The 23,767-nt window shown below is 50.8% G+C and overlaps 1 protein-coding gene across 5 annotated transcripts in view; it reads right to left on the reverse strand.

Annotated features, from left to right (window-relative positions):
- FAM114A2 (family with sequence similarity 114 member A2) overlaps positions 1 to 23,767 on the reverse strand; it is a 284,184-nt gene that overhangs the window by 184,001 nt on the left and 76,416 nt on the right. For 3 of the 5 annotated variants that reach the window (XM_078653652.1, XM_078653650.1, XM_078653654.1), the window contains exon 2: positions 20,526 to 20,601. The gene's annotated coding sequence lies outside the window, so the exon portion shown is untranslated. Of the gene's footprint in view, positions 1 to 20,525; positions 20,622 to 23,767 lie in introns of all 5 variants that reach the window. The other 2 variants (XM_078653655.1, XM_078653651.1) reach the window with 1 other exon arrangement.

Consider the following 23,767-nt stretch of genomic DNA (forward strand, 5'->3'; position numbering starts at 1 on the left):
ACAACACTATCCTGGCCGTACTGCTAGGATGTATGGAGCGGTGCCAAGGGAAAGGGACATCTCGGGATGTTTGGGACTCCGCTATCAAGCAGGGAAACCACACCAAACTACATATCCCAGGATGCAGTCTGCCAGGAGCTACAAGCACACACACCTGCAGCGGGGAGGTGGAGTCGTGAGACCGCCCCAAAGGGAGGGGTCCCCCCAATGAGGTGCAGGACTGTCTTAAAGGGAGTGGTCAGCGACCCAGAGCCCACACGAATTGCCAGCAGCCTGTGACATCGGCACTGAAGACGGCCATGACGGCCAGAAACGCGTCTGCCCACACAACATAAGCGCATCACGGACTGCAAGGGAAGGTGCTGTAGATTTCAATAAAAATCCTACCTGTTCTGAATCCGGAGCTGTATCCCGCTTACTTTCGACGGAGGGTGAGCATTGGAGGTTGTATGTTTCCGGTTGGCTGAGACGGTTGGCTGAGACCGGTGGGGCACGCACTCTCGGTCTGGTGCACCGCACCTATTCAGCGAAACGAAACTTTGGACAGTACGAGGAGTACAAGGTGCGGCGCCCCCCCAGCGAAGATATCGCTAGCAAGGTGACCAGTTTTCGCGACGGGGAGAGAGGAGGTAGCATTGCGCTACCCGATAGGATAAAGACACAGGTAGTGACGGAACAACACTTTCCTGGCCGTACTGCTAGGATGTATGGAGCGGTGCCAAGGAAAAGGGACATCTCGGGATGTTTGGGACTCCGCTATTAAGCAGGGAAACCACACCAAACTACATATCCCAGGATGCAGTCTGCCAGGAGCTACAAGCACACACACCTGCAGCGGGGAGGTGGAGTCGTGAGACCGCCCCAAAGGGAGGGGTCCCCCCAATGAGGTGCAGGACTGTCCTAAAGGGAGTGGTCAGCGACCCAGAGCCCACACGAATTGCCAGCAGCCTGTGACATCGGCACTGAAGACGGCCATGACGGCCAGAAACGCGTCTGCCCACACAACATAAGCGCATCACGGACTGCAAGGGAAGGTGCTGTAGATTTCAATAAAAATCCTACCTGTTCTAAATCCGGAGCTGTGTCCCGCTTACTTTCGACGGAGGGTGAGCATTGGAGGTTGTATGTTTCCGATTGGCTGAGACCGGTGGGGCACGCACTCTCGCTCTGGTGCACCGCACCTGTTCAGCGAAACGAAACTTTGGACAGTACGAGGAGTACAAGGTGCGGCGCCCCCCCAGCGAAGATATCGCCAGCAAGGTGACCAGTTTTCGCGATGGGGAGAGAGGAGGTAGCATTGCGCTATCCGATAGGATAGAGACACAGGTAGTGACGGAACAACACTTTCCTGGCCGTACTGCTAGGATGTATGGAGCGGTGCCAAGGGAAAGGGACATCTCGGGATGTTTGGGACTCCGCTATTAAGCAGGGAAACCACAACAAACTACATATCCCAGGATGCAGTCTGCCAGGAGCTACAAGCACACACACCTGCAGCGGGGAGGTGGAGTCGTGAGACCGCCCCAAAGGGAGGGGTCCCCCCAATGAGGTGCAGGACTGTCCTAAAGGGAGTGGTCAGCGACCCAGAGCCCACACGAATTGCCAGCAGCCTGTGACATCGGCACTGAAGACGGCCATGACGGCCAGAAACTCGTCTGCCCACACAACATAAGCGCATCACGGACTGCAAGGGAAGGTGCTGTAGATTTCAATAAAAATCCTACCTGTTCTGAATCCGGAGCTGTGTCCCGCTTACTTTCGACGGAGGGTGAGCATTGGAGGTTGTATGTTTCCGGTTGGCTGAGACCGGTGGGGCACGCACTCTCGGTCTGGTGCACCGCACCTATTCAGCGAAACGAAACTTTGGACAGTACGAGGAGTACAAGGTGCGGCGCCCCCCCAGCGAAGATATCGCCAGCAAGGTGAACAGTTTTCGCGATGGGGAGAGAGGAGGTAGCATTGCGCTACCCGATAGGATAAAGACACAGGTAGTGACGGAACAATACTTTCCTGGCCGTACTGCTAGGACGTATGGAGCGGTGCCAAGGGAAAGGGACATCTCGGGATGTTTGGGACTCTGCTATTAAGCAGGGAAACCACACCAAACTACATATCCCAGGATGCAGTCTGCCAGGAGCTACAAGCACACACACCTGCAGCGGGGAGGTGGAGTCGTGAGACCGCCCCAAAGGGAGGGGTCCCCCCAATGAGGTGCAGGACTGTCCTAAAGGGAGTGGTCAGCGACCCAGAGCCCGCACGAATTGCCAGCAGCCTGTGACATCGGCACTGAAGACGGCCATGACGGCCAGAAACGCGTCTGCCCACACAACATAAGCGCATCACGGACTGCAAGGGAAGGTGCTGTAGATTTCAATAAAAATCCTACCTGTTCTGAATCCGGAGCTGTGTCCCGCTTACTTTCGACGGAGGGTGAGCATTGGAGGTTGTATGTTTCCGGTTGGCTGAGACCGGTGGGGCACGCACTCTCGGTCTGGTGCACCGCACCTATTCAGCGAAACGAAACTTTGGACAGTACGAGGAGTACAAGGTGCGGCGCCCCCCCAGCGAAGATATCGCCAGCAAGGTGACCAGTTTTCGCGATGGGGAGAGAGGAGGTAGCATTGCGCTACCCGATAGGATAAAGACACAGGTAGTGACGGAACAACACTTTCCTGGCCGTACTGCTAGGATGTATGGAGCGGTGCCAAGGGAAAGGGACATCTCGGGATGTTTGGGACTCCGCTATTAAGCAGGGAAACCACACCAAACTACATATCCCAGGATGCAGTCTGCCAGGAGCTACAAGCACACACACCTGCAGCGGGGAGGTGGAGTCGTGAGACCGCCCCAAAGGGAGGGGTCCCCCCAATGAGGTGCATGACTGTCCTAAAGGGAGTGGTCAGCGACCCAGAGCCCACACGAATTGCCAGCAACCTGTGACATCGGCACTGAAGTCGGCCATGACGGCCAGAAACGCGTCTGCCCACACAACATAAGCGCATCACGGACTGCAAGGGAAGGTGCTGTAGATTTCAATAAAAATCCTAACTGTTCTGAATCCGGAGCTGTGTCCCGCTTAGTTTCGACGGAGGGTGAGCATTGGAGGTTGTATGTTTCCGGTTGGCTGAGACCGGTGGGGCACGCACTCTCGGTCTGGTGCACCGCACCTATTCAGCGAAACGAAACTTTGGACAGTACGAGGAGTACAAGGTGCGGCGCCCCCCCCAGCGAAGATATCGCTAGCAAGGTGACCAGTTTTCGCGATGGGGAGAGAGGAGGTAGCATTGCGCTACCCGATAGGATAAAGACACAGGTAGTGACGGAACAACACTTTCCTGGCCGTACTGCTAGGATGTATGGAGCGGTGCCAAGGGAAAGGGACATCTCGGGATGTTTGGGAATCCGCTATTAAGCAGGGAAACCACACCAAACTACATATCCCAGGATGCAGTCTGCCAGGAGCTACAAGCACACACATCTGCAGCGGGGAGGTGGAGTCGTGAGACCGCCCCAAAGGGAGGGGTCCCCTCAATGAGGTGCAGGACTGTCCTAAAGGGAGTGGTCAGCGACCCAGAGCCCACACGAATTGCCAGCAGCCTGTGACATCGGCACTGAAGAAGGCCATGACGGCCAGAAACGCGTCTGCCCACACAACATAAGCGCATCACGGACTGCAAGGGAAGGTGCTGTAGATTTCAATAAAAATCCTACCTGTTCTGAATCCGGAGCTGTGTCCCACTTACTTTCGACGGAGGGTGAGCATTGGAGGTTGTATGTTTCCGGTTGGCTGAGACCGGTGGGGCACGCACTCTCGGTCTGGTGCACCGCACCTATTCAGCGAAACGAAACTTTGCACAGTACGAGGAGTACAAGGTGCGGCGCCCCCCCAGCGAAGATATCGCCAGCAAGGTGACCAGTTTTCGCGATGGGGAGAGAGGAGGTAGCATTGCGCTACCCGATAGGATAAAGACACAGGTAGTGACGGAACAACACTTTCCTGGCCGTACTGCTAGGATGTATGGAGCGGTGCCATGGGAAAGGGACATCTCGGGATGTTTGGGACTCCGCTATTAAGCAGGGAAACCACACCAAACTACATATCCCAGGATGCAGTCTGCCAGGAGCTACAAGCACACACACCTGCAGCGGGGAGGTGGAGTCGTGAGACCGCCCCAAAGGTAGGGGTCCCCCCAATGAGGTGCAGGACTGTCCTAAAGGGAGGGTCAGCGACCCAGAGCCCACACGAATTGCCAGCAGCCTGTGACATCGGCACTGAAGATGGCCATGACGGCCAGAAACGCGTCTGCCCACACAACATAAGCGCTTAACGGACTGCAAGGGAAGGTGCTGTAGATTTCAATAAAAATCCTACCTGTTCTGAATCCGGAGCTGTGTCCCGCTTACTTTCGACGGAGGGTGAGCATTGGAGGTTGTATGTTTCCGGTTGGCTGAGACCGGTGGGGCATGCACTCTCGGTCTGGTGCACCGCACCTATTCAGCGAAACGAAACTTTGGACAGTACGAGGAGTACAAGGTGCGGCGCCCCCCCAGCGAAGATATCGCCAGCAAGGTGAACAGTTTTCGCGATGGGGAGAGAGGAGGTAGCATTGCGCTACTCGATACGATAAAGACACAGGTAGTGACGGAACAACACTTTCCTGGCCGTACTGCTAGGATGTATGGAGCGGTGCCAAGGGAAAGGGACATCTCGGGATGTTTGGGACTCCGCTATTAAGCAGGGAAACCACACCAAACTACATATCCCAGGATGCAGTCTGCCAGGAGCTACAAGCACACACACCTGCAGCGGGGAGGTGGAGTCGTGAGACCGCCCCAAGTGGAGTGGTCCCCCCAATGAGGTGCATGACTGTCCTAAAGGGAGTGGTCAGCGACCCAGAGCCCACACGAATTGCCAGCAGCCTGTGACATCGGCACTGAAGTCGGCCATGACGGCCAGAAACGCGTCTGCCCACACAACATAAGCGCATCACGGACTGCAAAGGAAGGTGCTGTAGATTTCAATAAAAATCCTAACTGTTCTGAATCCGGAGCTGTGTCCCGCTTACTTTCGACGGAGGGTGAGCATTGGAGGTTGTATGTTTCCGGTTGGCTGAGACCGGTGGGGCACGCACTCTCGGTCTGGTGCACCGCACCTATTCAGCGAAACGAAACTTTGGACAGTACGAGGAGTACAAGGTGCGGCGCCCCCCCAGCGAAGATATCGCTAGCAAGGTGACCAGTTTTCGCGATGGGGAGAGAGGAGGTAGCATTGCGCTACCCGATAGGATAAAGACACAGGTAGTGACGGAACAACACTTTCCTGGCCGTACTGCTAGGATGTATGGAGCGGTGCCAAGGGAAAGGGACATCTCGGGATGTTTGGGAATCCGCTATTAAGCAGGGAAACCACACCAAACTACATATCCCAGGATGCAGTCGGCCAGGAGCTACAAGCACACACATCTGCAGCGGGGAGGTGGAGTCGTGAGACCGCCCCAAAGGGAGGGGTCCCCTCAATGAGGTGCAGGACTGTCCTAAAGGGAGTGGTCAGCGACCCAGAGCCCACACGAATTGCCAGCAGCCTGTGACATCGGCACTGAAGAAGGCCATGACGGCCAGAAACGCGTCTGCCCACACAACATAAGCGCATCACGGACTGCAAGGGAAGGTGCTGTAGATTTCAATAAAAATCCTACCTGTTCTGAATCCGGAGCTGTGTCCCACTTACTTTCGACGGAGGGTGAGCATTGGAGGTTGTATGTTTCCGGTTGGCTGAGACCGGTGGGGCACGCACTCTCGGTCTGGTGCACCGCACCTATTCAGCGAAACGAAACTTTGCACAGTACGAGGAGTACAAGGTGCGGCGCCCCCCCAGCGAAGATATCGCCAGCAAGGTGACCAGTTTTCGCGATGGGGAGAGAGGAGGTAGCATTGCGCTACCCGATAGGATAAAGACACAGGTAGTGACGGAACAACACTTTCCTGGCCGTACTGCTAGGATGTATGGAGCGGTGCCAAGGGAAAGGGACATCTCGGGATGTTTGGGACTCCGCTATTAAGCAGGGAAACCACACCAAACTACATATCCCAGGATGCAGTCTGCCAGGAGCTACAAGCACACACACCTGCAGCGGGGAGGTGGAGTCGTGAGACTGCCCCAAAGGGAGGGGTCCCCCCAATGAGGTGCAGGACTGTCCTAAAGGGAGTGGTCAGCGACCCAGAGCCCACACGAATTGCCAGCAGCCTGTGACATCGGGACTGAAGACAGCCATGACGGCCAGAAACGCGTCTGCCCACACAACATAAGCGCATCACGGACTGCAAGGGAAGGTGCTGTAGATTTCAATAAAAATCCTACCTGTTCTGAATCCGGAGCTGTGTCCCGCTTACTTTCGACGGAGGGTGAGCATTGGAGGTTGTATGTTTCCGGTTGGCTGAGACCGGTGGGGCACGCACTCTCGGTCTGGTGCACCGCACCTATTCAGCGAAACGAAACTTTGGACAGTACGAGGAGTACAAGGTGCGGCGCCCCCCCAGCGAAGATATCGCTAGCAAGGTGACCAGTTTTCGCGATGGGGAGAGAGGAGGTAGCATTGCGCTACCCGATAGGATAAAGACACAGGTAGTGACGGAACAACACTTTCCTGGCCGTACTGCTAGGATGTATGGAGCGGTGCCAAGGGAAAGGGACATCTCGGGATGTTTGGGACTCCGCTATTAAGCAGGGAAACCACACCAAACTACATATCCCAGGATGCAGTCTGCCAGGAGCTACAAGCACACACACCTGCAGCGGGGAGGTGGAGTCGTGAGACCGCCCCAAAGGGAGGGGTCCCCCAATGAGGTGCAGGACTGTCCTAAAGGGAGTGGTCAGCGACCCAGAGCCCACACGAATTACCAGCAGCCTGTGACATCGGCACTGAAGACGGCCATGACGGCCAGAAACGCGTCTGCCCACACAACATAAGCGCATCACGGACTGCAAGGGAAGGTGCTGTAGATTTCAATAAAAATCCTACCTGTTCTAAATCCAGAGCTGTGTCCCGCTTACTTTCGATGGAGGGTGAGCATTGGAGGTTGTATGTTTCCGGTTGGCTGAGACCTGGGGCACGCACTCTCGGTCTGGTGCACCGCACCTATTCAGCGAAACGAAACTTTGGACAGTACGAGGAGTACAAGGTGCGGCGCCCCCCCAGCGAAGATATCGCCAGCAAGGTGACCAGTTTTCGCGATGGGGAGAGAGGAGGTAGCATTGCGCTACCCGATAGGATAAAGACACAGGTAGTGACGGAACAACACTTTCCTGGCCGTACTGCTAGGATGTATGGAGCGGTGCCAAGGGAAAGGGACATCTCGGGATGTTTGGGACTCCGCTATTAAGCAGGGAAACCACACCAAACTACATATCCCAGGATGCAGTCTGCCAGGAGCTACAAGCACACACACCTGCAGCGGGGAGGTGGAGTCGTGAGACCGCCCCAAAGGGAGGGGTCCCCCCAATGAGGTGCAGGACTGTCCTAAAGGGAGTGGTCAGCGACCCAGAGCCCACACGAATTGCCAGCAGCCTGTGACATCGGCACTGAAGACGGCCATGACGGCCAGAAACGCGTCTGCCCACACAACATAAGCGCATCACGGACTGCAAGGGAAGGTGCTGTAGATTTCAATAAAAATCCTACCTGTTCTGAATCCGGAGCTGTGTCCCGCTTACTTTCGACGGAGGGTGAGCATTGGAGGTTATATATATATATATATATACATATACATATATATATACATATATACAACGCGTTATCTTGACTGCTTGATTTGCCATTAAAAAACACTGCTGCAGAATTACGGGCTTGTGTGGATTTCTTACCTGGATTCCAGATTTGCATGTATATATACATATATATACACATACACACACGTATATATATATATATATATATATATATATATATATATATATATATATACACACACACACACACACATATATATATATATATATATATATATATATATATATATATATCCAACAAAAGATTGTCCCACTTTAAAGAGCCAGCATTCAGGAGGTTGTGTAATTTCGTTTTTATTTTCAGGAAAACAGCATGCAAAGATGAGAACAGAGTCCTTGCATATTTACAAGCCTGATGCGTTTCATGCTCCCCTGAGCATTTCTTCAGAGGCTTCAGCAAACTCTGTGTGGAGCTTTAGAGTTTTTCAATGATTTGCACCTGCTCCAGTGGGCGTTGGCGCCCCCGGGGCCTGCTGGTGCTAGTAGTTCAATAAATCTTGCTGCAGTGAGCTGCTCCCAGAGTAAAATAATACTTCAAAGTTAAAACTCGAGTGAGTCTGGAAAATGTTCAAAATGCTCTGCGCTGCAAATAACATCCTGAAAAACGACCTTGCCTGCCAATTCCTGCTGTGTGCCATGTGACTGCAGCTTGGACCACTTCCATGTAGTAAGGGCTCTTCTCCGACCGGGACTGGCCGGTAAATAAATCCAACAAAAGATTGTCCCACTTTAAAGAGCCAGCATTCAGGAGGTTGTGTAATTTCGTTTTTATTTTCAGGAAAACAGCATGCAAAGATGAGAACAGAGTCCTTGCATATTTACAAGCCTGACGCGTTTCATGCTCCCCTGAGCATTTCTTCAGAGGCTTCAGCAAACTCTGTGTGGAGCTTTAGAGTTTTTCAATGATTTGCACCTGCTCCAGTGGGCGTTGGCGCCCCCGGGGCCTGCTGGTGCTAGTAGTACTCATATATACATACACACACACACACACAACTTAGTCTTTTAAGCCTCAATCAACGACACAGGAGTAAATGTTTGAGGCCCCCGGGACCTCTGGGGAGGCACACGGAGACACACAGAACATCAGGCAAATCCAAGTCCAATCTCCACTGGTCAGCTGGGTACCTCTTGCAGCTGGTTGGCTCTCTGTACCCACACACAATTTTTTATTTTTTTTATTTATAAAGTTTTATAGAGCGCAAACTTGATCCCGAAGGATATCAGAGCGCTTTACAATACTTTCTATAACAACAGTTGAACCGCATTGTAACAATTAAGAACATAATTCAAAACAAAAAGTGAGACACTCCGAGACCTAAAAACGCAAAGACTCCGACAACGCGGCCACCGCATTACTCTTTTCTCCCCTCCACCCTCCCTTTGTTGCCTTTGCTGCCCCCCACTTTCTTAACAAAACAATTGTCCTCTATCTATACTTCTTTGGGGAAAGATGCAGCCTTTCTGGCACTTGTTCTCCCTGGGTTAGCGAGGCAAAAAAGAGGAACCCATCTCAACCATTTTCAACCCCACAGTGTAGGAACTGGAGTCTGGCTTTCATGCCATCCTTCATTGCACCCTACCACCCACCTATTAAAGTTAAGTACTCTTACCCAATATTAATTTTGTGGACTAGTTATAGGCAGCATTGTAATCAATATATCTATAATGTGAATGCTCCCTAGTCTGTTGAGACCTAGCTATCTGACCGATGCCCGATGGAGCTACCTTGAGAGCTAAAGGGGAGACTGGCTGTGGATTCTCTCCTCTGCCGTCACCTACCCAGTCGGTCATTGGGCAGACTTTCCCTTTGTTTCTCATACCGTCTACCCCCTCTTCCTCTCCCTTCTCACTTCCCCTCCCCCTGTGCGCTCTATTTGTCTCCCCCTTCTCGCTCTTTAATGTGTCGCATAAATTTATATATACTCCCTTACCCTTCTAAGCTTCTTTTATTTCGTCTTCTACTCACTTGAAATGTTTTTCTAGTAACTGATGTAACGTGTAACTGATGTAATTTTGTAATTTCTGTGGAACCTTATGTAAAGCGCTCTGATACCTCCCGGTCTAGCCAGCGTTATATAAAACTCTCTAAATAAATTAAAATACTGTTTAGAGTGGGCTTTATATTTGTCAAAATTGGAAAGCTTCTTTGTCTATTTTGATTTTTTCTTCTTGATTTTATGGTTTTGCTCCCTTATTTTGTGTTTGGCCTACCTCTGGAGCATTTAGGTTTCACTCTTGGTTTTGATTGATTGAATTTATCGTTCCAAAGCCGACTGAAGGGAACATTTATTTTTTGCCTTTTTGTTTAACTTTCATTTGTGATTTTGCACTCCATAGTAGAGAATGTCCTGCTCCTTTCACTGACCCTTGAAGTCCACTTCTTTTTCCTGGGTACAAGGGGGTGCAGTTCAAGTCAGGTTATAGACAGCAGGTCCAGTCCTCTTCTGATCTTCCACAGGTCCAGGAAGATTTCTGAAGTGTGTGCCCTGGAGATGTCACATTTATGCCTGGCAGTAGCTAATAGAGATGGGGTGTCTCCTGGCCCCTCCCAAACCAGTGGATTAAAGGTTCTCAGGGATATCCCTATTCATGTTTGCAGCAGTTCCTTCATGGCCTCCTGAAAACAGGCCCAAAATGCATTATGAAAGGGCTTTTCAAGTTGGCGAATGTTTTCAGCCACACTCAACTTTGGCTCCAAGGCCTGGGTGTGTGGGTATGGGGAGTGCACTAAGGTAATCCTATTGTCCTTCAACATCTAACGCTAAAATACAGTTTAAAGCAGGTACTGTACCGACAACAAACCCAGAGACAGAAGTCTGGTAGGACAAAAGCAGCAACCAGGCAGGAGATCCACTAGGTCTAGGCATCCTGTTTTCTCCCTTTCAAGTGTGACCCAAGTGTTACACATGACTCAACAGATCTGTCAAGCGGACTCATCTCTGCCCGTTCAGGTCAGCCTATTCTTTTGCACCTACTTGGGAAGCATTTCACAGCTTTTTTCACACCTATTCAAGGCTGAGCACAGACTGAGCGCCGGAAGAGGCTTATGCTGATTAGCCTCATAACAGTTCAGGCACAAAATGGGTAAAAGTTACTTTACCTTAGTATTCATAAAAAATTCGACTTAACCATGGAAATGTATTTTTAATAACTGTTATACATAGTGCTTTAATTATATTTCAAGCTGGTCAGCGTCTAACTATGGGTCAGTGCTTCTTCACATCTCAAGTGAGTAGGGGGATGAGGTTATTGGGAATGGTGCTTGTGACAGCTAACCTCCAACTCTTAGGGTAGCTGTAGCTACATTGCAGCTCCACGACCCAGAAACATCAAGACTCATTTACCAGATAATTACTACCTTGTCTGACCTTTGAAGATGGAAATACATGACACACGTTTTAACAACTACTAACAGAAACTTCTACATACCTTGCAATTCCTAACCTCCCTACCCACAGTATGTGATGTAATAAATCCAATGGTGTTTCTTGGCACCTGGCGCACCTCCTCAAGAGTGTACACTACACGCACCGCATTTCATAGTACAGGCTAGCAAATCTATGAGCGATTTGAAGGAGTCTGCGATGGAGCTTAGGTTGGAAACACCTAGTGGACTGGTGCCAGTGAAAGTCTGAAAGTCAAACACTAATAACTGCCTGCAGGACTATCCCACTTCAGAAAGGGACTTTGCAGGGATTTCACCTTAATTACAAGCCCAGGTACATACTGGGCAGCTGACAGAGAGTTGATGTAAATTAACCCTCAGGTAGGGTAAAGATAGCTTTCTAAATCTTACTTTTCCTTTTATACTTATTAAACGTCTGACTTCACCGCTGACTAGGATTTTTAATAACCATAAAAAATAGTGGTTCAATATTTTTTTAGTAGGTCCCATACCCTAGATAACGGTATTGATAATTTAACCTGTACTCTGGTTTTCTGTATAGGAAGCCAGGCCTGAAACAGTGACCATATATTTTGATACATTGTCAATGTAGGGACATGGTGACATTCATTTTCTACATGTCCCACTTTTAGTGTAAATATATTTTATTCACATTTAAGTTGACACATAAAACAGTAATTTTCACATAATACCTCATCGAACTCCCCATGATACGGAAAGAACTGTAAACAAGCCCCCTCCACACTACTCTGTCCTTAGTCCCTTGCAGCCTAAAATGTGACCAGCCATATAATGTGAGTAATGTGCACCAAATTTGGGAAACAGCGATCAACCATTGTCTTCTATTAACTTATATAGTACCTCTCAAATTTGAAGTTTTCTAATATGTTAAGAGCTCTAAATCCCTTGGGGCAATGTAACTCCTTAAACGTCTTCCCAAGGTAAGTCAGCAATGGTCCCACAAATCTGTATATTCTTTCTCTAGGTCTAGCCATGTGTTCCAGAGGACCTTCTCCTAGCCCCAAAGTGATACAAGTAGATTTCCAAATAGGCCGGTCCAGCAGCCCTACTTCAAGGCAGCACTGTAGTGCAGAGCTTGTTATCATCTTGATGGTATCCGATACCTAGTCCGAGAAAGGTCAGATCTGAGGCAAACCACAAAATGTGTGTTAGGGTACCATCTTCACCACACCCCCTCCACCACCTTGCATAGATGTCTTATTCCAGCCCAGTTCACTGGTGTATAATGGCATCTATACAACATTTTTCACATTATTTCTCTTCCCCCACTATGGATGGCAAAAGTATTGGAGCGGCGTGATGATTTCCTCCAAATTGTCGCTCATCTAGCTTTATCTGGAGTTCTCTTTCCCAAGATCATTGGAATGTGGGCTTCTGTTGGACTTGGCCCTTCTGGCAGGTTCACCCCTAAACTTTTTGCTTTTATATGCGACTTGGTGATAGTTATTTTTGGCTTCTGCGTACTTTACCACTGTGTCCCAGTGTAAAGTGCGTGCGCTCTCTGAGTGCATGTTGTGAGATTAGCCTACCCTCCCATAGGAATGCATGGAGAATGTGAGTGTCCCTGGTAGTTCCTGATGCGTGGGGAGTGCAGGGTCGAGTTTGGTATGTGCGAACTAGTGAGACTGAATGCTGCGCGATGATGTGTGCGGCGTTAATGTGTCTAGTGTGGAAGTGCCACTTCTAGAAGTTGGCATGTCTGTGTAATAAAGGTGATTTGACTGTCTGGACTATGATTGGCTGGAGGGGGCTGGTGTGCCTGGCTCCAGGAGTCAGGATGGGTCTGCCCCGGAGGTGAATGGAGAGATCTGCATGTTGATGTGAGGGAGGGGTGCACCTGGGACCTGAATAGGGCTGGGCTTTCCCTACACAATGCTGGCTCCGCCCCCTGTGGTGCTACTGATGACCCTAGCCTGTCCTGTGAATAGAGAGAGGGGCTGAGCACAACAGAGTGCTCCAGAACCAGCTGCGTCAGGTTTTCCCCCCACCCTGCAGCCAGAGACAAAGGAAAGTGTGTATAAAAAGGGGCTGTGACCCCATGTAAAAGTTTCTCTTTCCTGATCCTACCTTGAGGGGGGCCTGCTGCTGCTGGGCGCCAGGAGGACCACCACTGGGGACTGCTTCCCTGCCTGGAGGACCCTGTGAGCTGGCCCCTGGGCCCAACCTTTGCCCCCACCTCCTACCAAGACTTTTTGCTGAGCTTTGCCCTGGACTTGGGTCTTTGTTCCCTGCAGCGCCTGGGAAGTGCTTGGTTTCTCCTCCAGGGGAGGGCTGTTGTTCTCTACTGCAGCCCGGAGCTGCGGTCCCCTTTTTCAAGGGATTCCCTGGCGTGGGGATCCCCCTTGGCTGATTTTCGGCACGGGTGCCCACCCCGTTTATTTGCCGTACTTTCTTTAAATCTTTAGCAGGTGCCCACCCTGCAGAAATTGCCGCTCTACATTTAAATTCACTCGAGGGTGCCTACCCCTCAATTTTGCCGAGACCGTGAGGAAATCCCCGCCGGCCCGGGACAACCCTGTGACGTCATTCCCCGCGCCGCGCTGGTATTGGTGGAGGCAGAGAGCAAAGCAGGAAGCAGACGGGATCCTACCCCACGCTCCTGCGCCCCAGAACGGAAGCTGGCGTCTCTCCCCCCCGGGGCTCCCAAGAGCAAGGGAGAGCCCCGGAGTGCAGTGGAGGAGGGCGGGTAGAGAGAGCCCCAAGGAGCTGGAGCTCTCTTGCAGCAGCCGCCTGCAAGTCCCCGGTGAGAGAGAGCCCCGAAGCAGAGTCAGCTAGTGGAAGACCAGCGGAAGCCTACCCCGTTGGGAGGAGTCTGGCCGAGCAAAGACGAGGCCGCTGATGAGCCGGTGAGTGGGGCCCCGGTGTTTAGTGTTGTGGAGGGGGTGTCGGGGCACATTGCCGGTGCCCGCCCCTTCCCTCCTGCTGGTGCTGACTTTGGGTGGGAGCCACATCTACTGAGCGGGCTCGCAAGAGGGCGAGCCGCTCTACCTTGGGGGCATAGTTGTTTAGAGCCCACGAGGCTCCACCACGCGCATTGGGGGCATTTTCAGAGGGTAGAGCGGCCCCGGTTGGCAGAGGGCCACTCCCCCAAAGTGGCAGCATTGTTATTGTGAGTCCAGGAGGCCCCAAGTGCACACTGTTGTTTTGAGCCCACGAGGCTCCAACGTGTGGGGCATTTTCTGATTTAGAGCCTGCAAGGCTCCCACGTGATTTTGGGGGCACTATTGTTTATTAGAGCCCAGAGGAGAGCCAGGAGGCACGCTGGTGCCAGGCTCAGGTTCCCAGCTGCCCAGCACTTAGTGGGCAGCTGCATCGTTTAGGCCCTTGTGCATTCTTCTTTGCCTGCCTGCGCAGCCAGCCCAGACATTCTGGACATTGGGCCTGTGAGCCCCTGAGAGGCCAAGTTGGCCTGGGGTCAGTTTTGGCGCAAATGTGATTACTTGCCTAATGTGATCTATGCATGATATGCAATCAATCATAACACTTGTATAGCGCGCTACTCACCCGGAAGGGTTTCAAGGCGCTTGGGGGAAGGGGGCCGCTACTGCTCGAACAGCCAGGTCTTGAGTTGTCTCCTGAAGGCGAGGTGGTCCTGGGTCAGCCGAAGGTGGATGGGGAGGGAGTTCCATGTCTTGGCCGCCAGGTAGGAGAAGGATCTGCCTCCGGCGGTGGCTCTTCGGATGCGTGGTACGGCGGCGAGGGCGTGGCTAGCGGATCGTAGCAGGCGGGTGGGCGTGTGGAAGGCCAGGCGGTCGTTGAGGTACTTGGGGCCCAGGTTGTGGAGAGACTTGAGTGCGTGGGTGAGGAGCCTGAACATGATCCTCTTGTTGACGGGGAGCCAGTGCAGGTTCCTCAGGTTGTTGGAAATGTGGCTGCGTCGGGGGATGTCTAGGATGAGTCGGGCGGAGGCGTTCTGGATTCGTTGTAGTCTTTTCTGTAGCTTGGCTGTGGTTCCGGCGTAGAGAGTTTTTCCGTAGTCTAGGCCGGCTGGTGACGAGGGCCTGAGTGACCGTCTTCCTGGTTTCGATCGGGATCCATCGGAAGATCTTGCGGAGCATGCGGAGGGTGTGAAAGCATGAAGAGGAGACGGCGTTGACTTGTCTGGTCATGGAGAGGGAGGAGTCCAGGATGAAGCCCAGGTTGCGTGCGTGGTCTGTCGGCTTGGGGGCGGTGCCCAGGGCAGGGGGCCACCAGGAGTCGTCCCAGGCGGAGGGTGATGGCCCAAGGATGAGGACTTCCGTCTTGTCTGAGTTCAGTTTCAAGCGGCTGTTCTTCATCCACTCTGCGACGTCTTTCATCCCTTCGGGGAGACTGGTTCTGGCGGTGTCGGGGTCTCTGGTGAGGGAGAGGATCAGCTGGGTGTCGTCGGCGTAGGAGATGATGTTGAGGTTGTGTCGGCGTGCGATGGCTGCGAGGGGTCTCATGTAGACGTTGAAGAGGGTGGGGCTGAGAGATGATCCTTGCGGGACGCCGCAGATGACTTCGGTGGCCTCGGAGCGAAACGGGGGGAGGCGGACTCTCTGTGTTCTTCCAGCTAGGAACGAGATGAACCACTTCAGTGCCTTCTCTTGGATGCCGGTGTTGCTGAGGCGCTGGACTAGGGTGCGGTGGCAGACCGTGTCGAACGCGGCGGAGAGGTCCAGGATGAGTGCCGCTGTTTCCCCGTTGTCGAGAAGGGCTCGGATGTCGTCGGTGGCTGCGATGAGGGCGGTCTCAGTGCTGTGGTTGGCTCTGAAACCGGATTGTGAGGGGTCGAGGGATCCGTTCGTCTCGAGGAAGGCGGCAAGCTGTCTGATGGCGATCTTCTCGATGACTTTGGCAGGAAAGGGGAGGAGCGAGATGGGGCGGAAGTTCTTGAGGTCGGTGGGGTCCGCTGTTGGTTTCTTCAGTAGGGCGCTGAGCTCGGCATGTTTCCAGCTCTCCGGGAAGGTGGCGGTGTCAAAGGAGGTGTTGATGACGTCTCGGAGTTGGGGCGCAATGGTGGAGTCAGCCTTGTTGAAGATGTGGTGGGGGCAGGGGTCAGTCGGAGATCCGGAGTGGATGGTGTTCATCGTGCGGGCTGTGTCTTCGGTGGTCACTGCGTCCAGGTACGGAGGGTGGCAGTGGGGTGCGTTGGTTCGACGGTTGGGTGCGGGGATGGTGTGCCGAAGGATGTCGGCAATCTTGCGGTGGAAGAACGAGGCGAGGGAGTCGCAGAGATCTTGTGAAGGGGTGATGTCGTTGTTGCTGTTTCGGGGGTTGGAGAACTCCTTGACGATGCTGAAGAGTTCCTTGCTGTCGTGGGCGTTGTTGTCCAGTCGATCTTTCAGTGATTTCTTCTTGGTGGTGCGGATGAGCTGGTGGTGCTTGCGGGTCGTGTGTTTGAGGGCGGTCATGTTGTCAGTGGTTTGGTCGAGGAGCCAGGCTTTCTCGAGGGTGCGGCAGGTCTTCTTCGAGTCCTGGAGTTTGTCGGGGAACCATGGGTCTTCTTGCTTCTGGGTTTGCTGGGGGGGTTCTTCAGTGGTGCGAGGCCGTCGGCGCAGGCGGTCAGCCATTGCGTGAAGTTGCGGGCTGCTTCGTTGGGGTCCGGTGGGTTCTGGCTGAGGGAGGCGGTGAGCTGGTTGGCGGTGATCTTGCTCCAGCTCCTGTGAGGAACCTGTTGCGGGTGGTGGTGGGTGGTGGTTTTTCTGAAGCTGAAGTGGACGCAGCTGTGGTCGGTCCAGTGAAGTCCGGTGGAATGGCTGAAGGAGATGTACTTGCTGGATGAAAAGATGGGGTCAAGCGTGTGGCCGGCGTAGTGGGTGGGGGTGGTCACCAGTTGCTTGAGTCCGAGGTTGGCGAGGTTGTCCAGCAGGGTGACGGTGTTGCGGTTCTTGTTGTTCTCCAGGTGGAAGTTGAGGTCCCCTAGGAGGATGTAGTCGGCGGAGGGGAGGGCGTGAGGGCTGATGAAGTCCGTGATGTCTTCGCTGAATTTTGTGCGTGGTCCCGGGGGTCTGTAGAGGAGGGTTCCTCTGAGGGTCGTCTTTGGGTCGGTGTGGATCTGGAAGTGGAGGTGCTCTGCGGCGGCGAGGGTGTCGTTGGAGTCGGTCGTGATGCGGATGGTGTTCTTGTGGACGATGGCGATGCCTCCTCCCGTCTGGTTGACGCGGTCCTTCCTGATGATGCAATGCTTTATGCCTATACCTCCACTTGTGTTTTTCCTGCCTAGGAGGTTGTTCTGCCTAGTATAGTTATACTAGTAAGGTTGTGTCCCTGCGTGATATATGCCTAAGGTGGTTAGGGTTGCGTAGTGTGTACCTACCTTTTACCAGTAATTACTGGTTGTGTTCTACAAATGCTATTTTATGCTACAATTATCCTATGTTCTAAGTGCTAATTTCTACCAAGTGATATTCCTGACAGTGGTCCACGTGGCCCTGTCTCATGTATATAATCCCCTGTAAATACTGCCCAGTTGCCAGTTGGCACAGTGTACCTGTGTGATGATTATCTAATGTGTTTATGGTAATAAAAAAGGCTGTTTTTCTATATAACCTTGTGTGGAGTTCCTTTTGTGGGGGGCCTGGGATGTTGTTGTTGGTGGGTGCGTGCGCAAATACTTAACTTACATTGCCTCCGGGATCAGCCTTACTGCTCGTGTCACGTTGCCAAGGGAGTGAGCAGGGGTTATCTTTGGAGTGTAACTTCCTTGCCCTAACTAGAGTGGTGGTTTCTGCCTGACTTTGGAGCAAGCCTCAGCCAACCAGAAATCCCATTTCTAACAGCTTCTCAACCCCTAACAGAGAACTAAGCATCATATATATGCAGGATATAGTTTGTTGATCACTAGTGGGTGTGAGCAGATATTTCTCAATGGGAGTGAGTTGTGTACTTGCCCCTTGTTTGACTTTGGAGACATAAGGCCAATGGCGTAACACTAAATATACCTAAAGCATTCAGATTCAGGTCATTCAAGCTCGACTTTCAAGTGCTCAAACATATTAACCTCACCTTGGTCTATGTCCCACTTTTAAATACTATGTACCCTACATAGTGGGTTACAAGGCCTACATAGAGGTTGACTTATTAATAAGGGAGGTCTTTGCCCGTCACAAAGGGGCATTTTGACAGGTCGCACTGCAGGTTTTATACACTAACATGGTAGGCCTGAAGCCATATTTTATAGCGCCACTATGTGGATGGCACAATAGATGTTACAGTCCATACTTTAAATTCCATACCCAGAGAGAATTTTCTGCACCATATATTAGGGATATACAGGCAAGTGTTAATTAGGAATGAGCCAATTTCATCAAGTTCAGTGGGGGAAACACAAGCACTTTACTCTTGGTAAGCAGGGCAAAGTGTAGAGAGTTCTAAAGACGGAAAAAGTAGGGTCCAAAAAAATCAAACCAGAAACATCTTGGGTGACCATGCAGAAAAGGCAGATTTCCTACAAATATGCAGATGGGAAGAATAATATATTTGCAAATAGTGAGAAATTTTACAGTATCAGATGCTGTGCATGATTGCTGGAAATATGCCATAATTAAAGAAGGTTTGAGTATAGCTGAATACTAACAAAACTACACACCCTCGTGCACTGGAGCAAGGCACAGCAGCGTCCTGCAGCTCAATCAGGTCCTCTGTGAGTTCCAGGTCCAGTGCGGCAGGTCCTAGATACCAGGTCTGGTATCTGCAGGCCCAGTAATTCCAGGATCAGACAAACTGAAAACCAGTAATTGCTTGAAGTAGTATTTCCCTGCAGAATACCACTCTAGGCAACTCATAATAAGGACTGTAAATGTGAAGAATATGCCATCCATCGCCCATAGTGTGTAGAGTCACTGAGTTCTGCAGACATTTCCTCAAATTTCAGACAATACATTGCAATTGTAAAAATGTTCTCACTTGCATCACAGCTTAACAAAATTAGAGATAAATGCAGGATTTGTTGGAACTAAATGTCCTTGCTGCAATTATTCATATGCTTACTTAACTAACAGAGAATCAATCACATAGTTAGTGCTGCAGGAGGTCTTCGATATTCAATAGTAATGTGAATCTGCACCTGAGGTGAATAGCATAGAGGGATGCAAATTAAAAGTGGCCTGACTTGGTAACAAGTTAACAAGTCTTATCTATTTACTAGATAAACTGCACAGGAGGTCATGCATCACAGCAGTAAGCGTATCAGACGTCAACTGGGGATGAGTACAACTGACTAATCTAGCGGATTTGGGATACTAAATATTCAACAAGACCAGTATTTATGGCAAGTTAGAGGTCAAAAGAGTTATGAACTCAAAGATTATAACTACATTAGTGTGAATTTCCCAGAGGTATGCCATAGCTCTAACATTGTTCCCCTCTCCCAAAACAGGAAGAAGAGACAAAACTCCCCACTCTCATCTTAACCAGACTGTCATTTTCAGAAATTAGCCTGCTGAACATCCCAATACACACCAATCTGTGACTATGTACTTAATAGTACCCCACCGAAATGATGACCCAATATGTAGGCAACTTCACTGGACTTTAAAACCAGGGTGACAGTTGATGTTACACACTTATTGCCTGAAAACAAAAGACTACACCTTTTAAATTAAAGTTCGTGTTAATTGTGTCTCTCAACACTGCTGAAACCATCACAAAGTATGTTAATTGATAAATACATTACAGGGAAGGCTATATAATGCTGCCATCAGCAGCTGCTCAATTCAAGTGTGGAACAGGTTGATAAAATAAAAATTGCCAAGTCTTCTTTAAAGCATAATTAAGTGTTGAAATGATGCTTATGATACACACTGAGGGAGCAGTTCCTCAAGTAAGGGACGGGATTGACCCTATTGGGTGGAATCAACAGTCCGACCATCCAGATTCCAGGGGATCCGAGTAATCAGATCAAAGTGACCTCACACACCTGGCATGATGTCATGCTTCATCAATAGGGTCAATTCCATCCCTTATTTGAGGAACTGCTTGTGTGTGTCGTACATTGTGATTCTGGAGGAGTGCAGCTGCAGGACCTCATTAAACATTTCCCCTACCCCCCACACCTCCTTGATTATTTGAAATTATACTTATGGCAGCTATAAGAATGAACACCAAACACAATCAATCTAAACAACATTAAGATATGCAGCCTTTCGTGGGTGGCTACATATTCGCTCACTTGTTAGTCTACAAAGGAAAGTTATGTGGAATATCCTTCCACTGACTTGAACATCCACTCCTAGAGCAATTCAAAAATGAGGCAGAGAGGTGCAGGTGTGATAAAGGCTTTCCATAATGTCTGTTGAACTCAAGAGCATACTAAAACAATGATAATCCGGATATTGAGGCCAGACTTACCATAAAATTAGATTCTGATTCCTTGATGTGTGGTGCTGTTGTCTCTCAGGCAGGCTATGATATCTCTTCTGCGAGCCTAGAACAAGCACATCCCAACTAGGATTATAAATGGACTACAGTCATTCTTCCATATTTAACATAATGAAATATCATTATTTTTTTTTAAACAATAAAACATATTCAAACAAAAAAAATACATAATTGATTGTGGCGTCATCCCTCCCAAGTACAGAAAGGTACGTTAACATATTTTTAAATACTCTTACTCTGCTATTTGCAATGAGTTTTAGATATGGGTGCAAAAATTTGAGCACAATAGGATTTAGACAGGATTTTTTCTTAAACCACTGGCACATTCGCCTAGATCCGAGGGAGCATGGGGATGTTGTTTCAAATAATTGGTGCATAAATGGAAAAGGCCTGCTACCATTTTTTATATACTACTAAGTCTGCAGTCTGCTGCCATCCTGGCTGCAGTGAACTGAGATTGACCAGAGATGTTGAGTTTCATGGCAAAATAAGCTGTGGTGGTGGCTAAGATAGCTTGGTAAATGATGCCGCTAGTCATAAAGATGGTAGAGCCAACAAAGCTCCATCAGTATGGTGGTGATGTGATCATACTTCTTCAGGCTCTGGATTAGATGTGCTGCAGAATATAGGATTCCATTTACAGAGGACCAAAGTGGAGTCTTGGAGCGTCTAAGCAGCATGTTACCAACATACAGATGTAAGTGTATGAAGGCTGGAACAACAGTTTGTAAGTCCCTTTCTGGAAGAAGGAGTTTCCGTTTCTTTGGAAGAGACCTGTTCCAAGGCTGTCTTTGTTTTTGGGGGTTTTCTGGCAGTGTGCTCCTTAAGGGTTAGGTTGGTGTCCAGGGTAAATCCCTGTGATCTGGTATTCTAGAAAAGGTGGATTTCGAAGCCGTCTAGATTCATATGCAGGAGGGGTGCACCAATCATGCCCTCAGTACTAACAGTGGACTACTCTCCCAGACGCGGCTATATAGCACATAGAGCAATAGTGGCAGCATAACATGGTTTTAAAAAAAATCAATAGTGTGACTAGACCGTTTATCTGAGTCAATCAGCTTAAGACCTACTGGATCACCTTTGTAAAGTTCTGCTTCAATGTGCAAAGCTCAGACCTTGCGCTGACATCCAGTGTGAGTTAATTCGGGTTTGTGCTTGTAGCAAGTGTAACACTTGTACGTTGTGAGTGAGCAAAGTAATGAAAGCCAGTAGGATCTATTTGGTATTCCCTGGCCTAGCAAAAGAAAGAGGGTGAGAACTGTGCTCCCAGACGTGTATTGCTGTCATTCCTGTAGCTGGGGGAGGAGACCTAGAAACTGAAGTCAGGAATACAGACATGGCTGCCTTTCGAAAATCTATGAGCCTTTCGAATAACGAAAGCTGCAAATTAGTCTTCATTAGAACTAGCGTTTAGTAGGGGTTAGGGGTGGGACTAAAGACTCCGATGTGAAAGGTGAGGAAGTCTCTAGGCCTGGCCTTTGTCTTTCCTGGAAGACTTCTTCAGTTGCGCCGAGGACAGCCAGATACAAAACAAGCATTTACAATGCAATGGTTTCGCCTTTACAAAAGTTAGAGCTATTGACATTGCTCATGACATTTTTATTTATGGTTTTTGTTTTTATTAAACATAAATAAATGGCATTGTCATTTACAATGCCAATAGCAGGGCAGGAGAGCAAGCACAAGCAACGAGGGGGCAGGACAGCAAGCACGAGCAAGGGGGGGGCAGGGGAGCAAGCACGAGCAATGGCAGGACAGCAAGGGGGGCAGGACAGCGAGCACAAGCAACAAGGGACAGGGGGACAAGCACTGAGGGGGGAGGACCGCAAGCACGAGCAACAGGGGGCAGGGGAGCAAGCACAAGCAACGGCTGGACAGCAAGGGGGGCAGGACAGCGAGCACAAGCAACGGGGGGCAGGGGAGCAAGCACAAGCAATGAGGGGGGAGGACAGCAAGGGGGGCAGGACAGCGAGCACAAGCAATGGGGGGCAGGACAGCAAACACAAGAAACGAGGGGGGCAGGACAGCAAGCAAAAGCAACTTTTTGTGGACCTGTGAGATTGTCAGGTGGACAGGGTCATTGTCTCCCTTGGCCCCCCCACACACACACAGCCCCCCCCACACACAGAGCCCCACACACAGAGCCCCCCCCCACACACAGAGCCCCCCACACACACACACAGAACCCCCCCACACACAGAGCCCCACACACACACAGAGCCCCACACAACAGAGCCCCCCACCCACACAGAGCCCCACACACACACAGAGCCACCCACACAGAGCCCCACACACACACACACACACACACCGAGCCCCCCCACACACACAGAGCCCCCCCCACACACACAGAGCCCCCCCACACACACAGCCCCACACAACAGAGCCCCCCCACACACACAGAGCCCCCCACACACACAGAGCCCCCCACACACACAGAGCCCCCCCACACACACAGAGCCCCCCCCACACACACACACACCGAGCCACACACACACGAGCCCCCCACACACACACACCGAGCCCCCCCACACACACACACAGCCCCCCCCACACACACACACAGCCCCCCCCCACACACACACAGCCCCCCCACACACACAGAGCCCCACACACACACACAGAGCCCCACACACACACACACACAGAGCCCCACACACACACACACAGAGCCACACACACACAGAGCCACACACACACAGAGCCACACACACACAGAGCCACACACACACACAGAGCCCCCCACACACACACAGAGCCCCCACACACACACAGAGCCCCCCACACACACACACACACAGAGCCCCCACACACACACAGAGCCCCACACTACACACACACAGAGCCCCACACTAGACAGAGCCCCACACTACAGACACAGAGCCCCACACTACACACACAGAGCCCCACACTACACACAGAGCCCCACACTACATACACAGAGCCCCACACTACACGCACAAAAGAAATCAAATGCCACACTTTTTTGCTTACATTTTCAATAAACATTTCCCTGTTAAAAAAAAAATAAAGCTGTTTAAACTGTCCTCAAATAAACTTATAATACATACAAACCACTCGGCTGCCTGCCTTGTGGTTTAACCCAGCTGTAGACCAAGAGCTTTATGTCGTCACACCATAAACATGCATAATAGACGTTTATGCCTTACACTTATCCTCATTTCAGTGACCACCATTCCCTACTAAAGAAA

The sequence above is a fragment of the Lissotriton helveticus genome, chromosome 7, assembly GCF_964261635.1.
Source record: "Lissotriton helveticus chromosome 7, aLisHel1.1, whole genome shotgun sequence".
Taxonomy (NCBI): domain Eukaryota; kingdom Metazoa; phylum Chordata; class Amphibia; order Caudata; family Salamandridae; genus Lissotriton; species Lissotriton helveticus.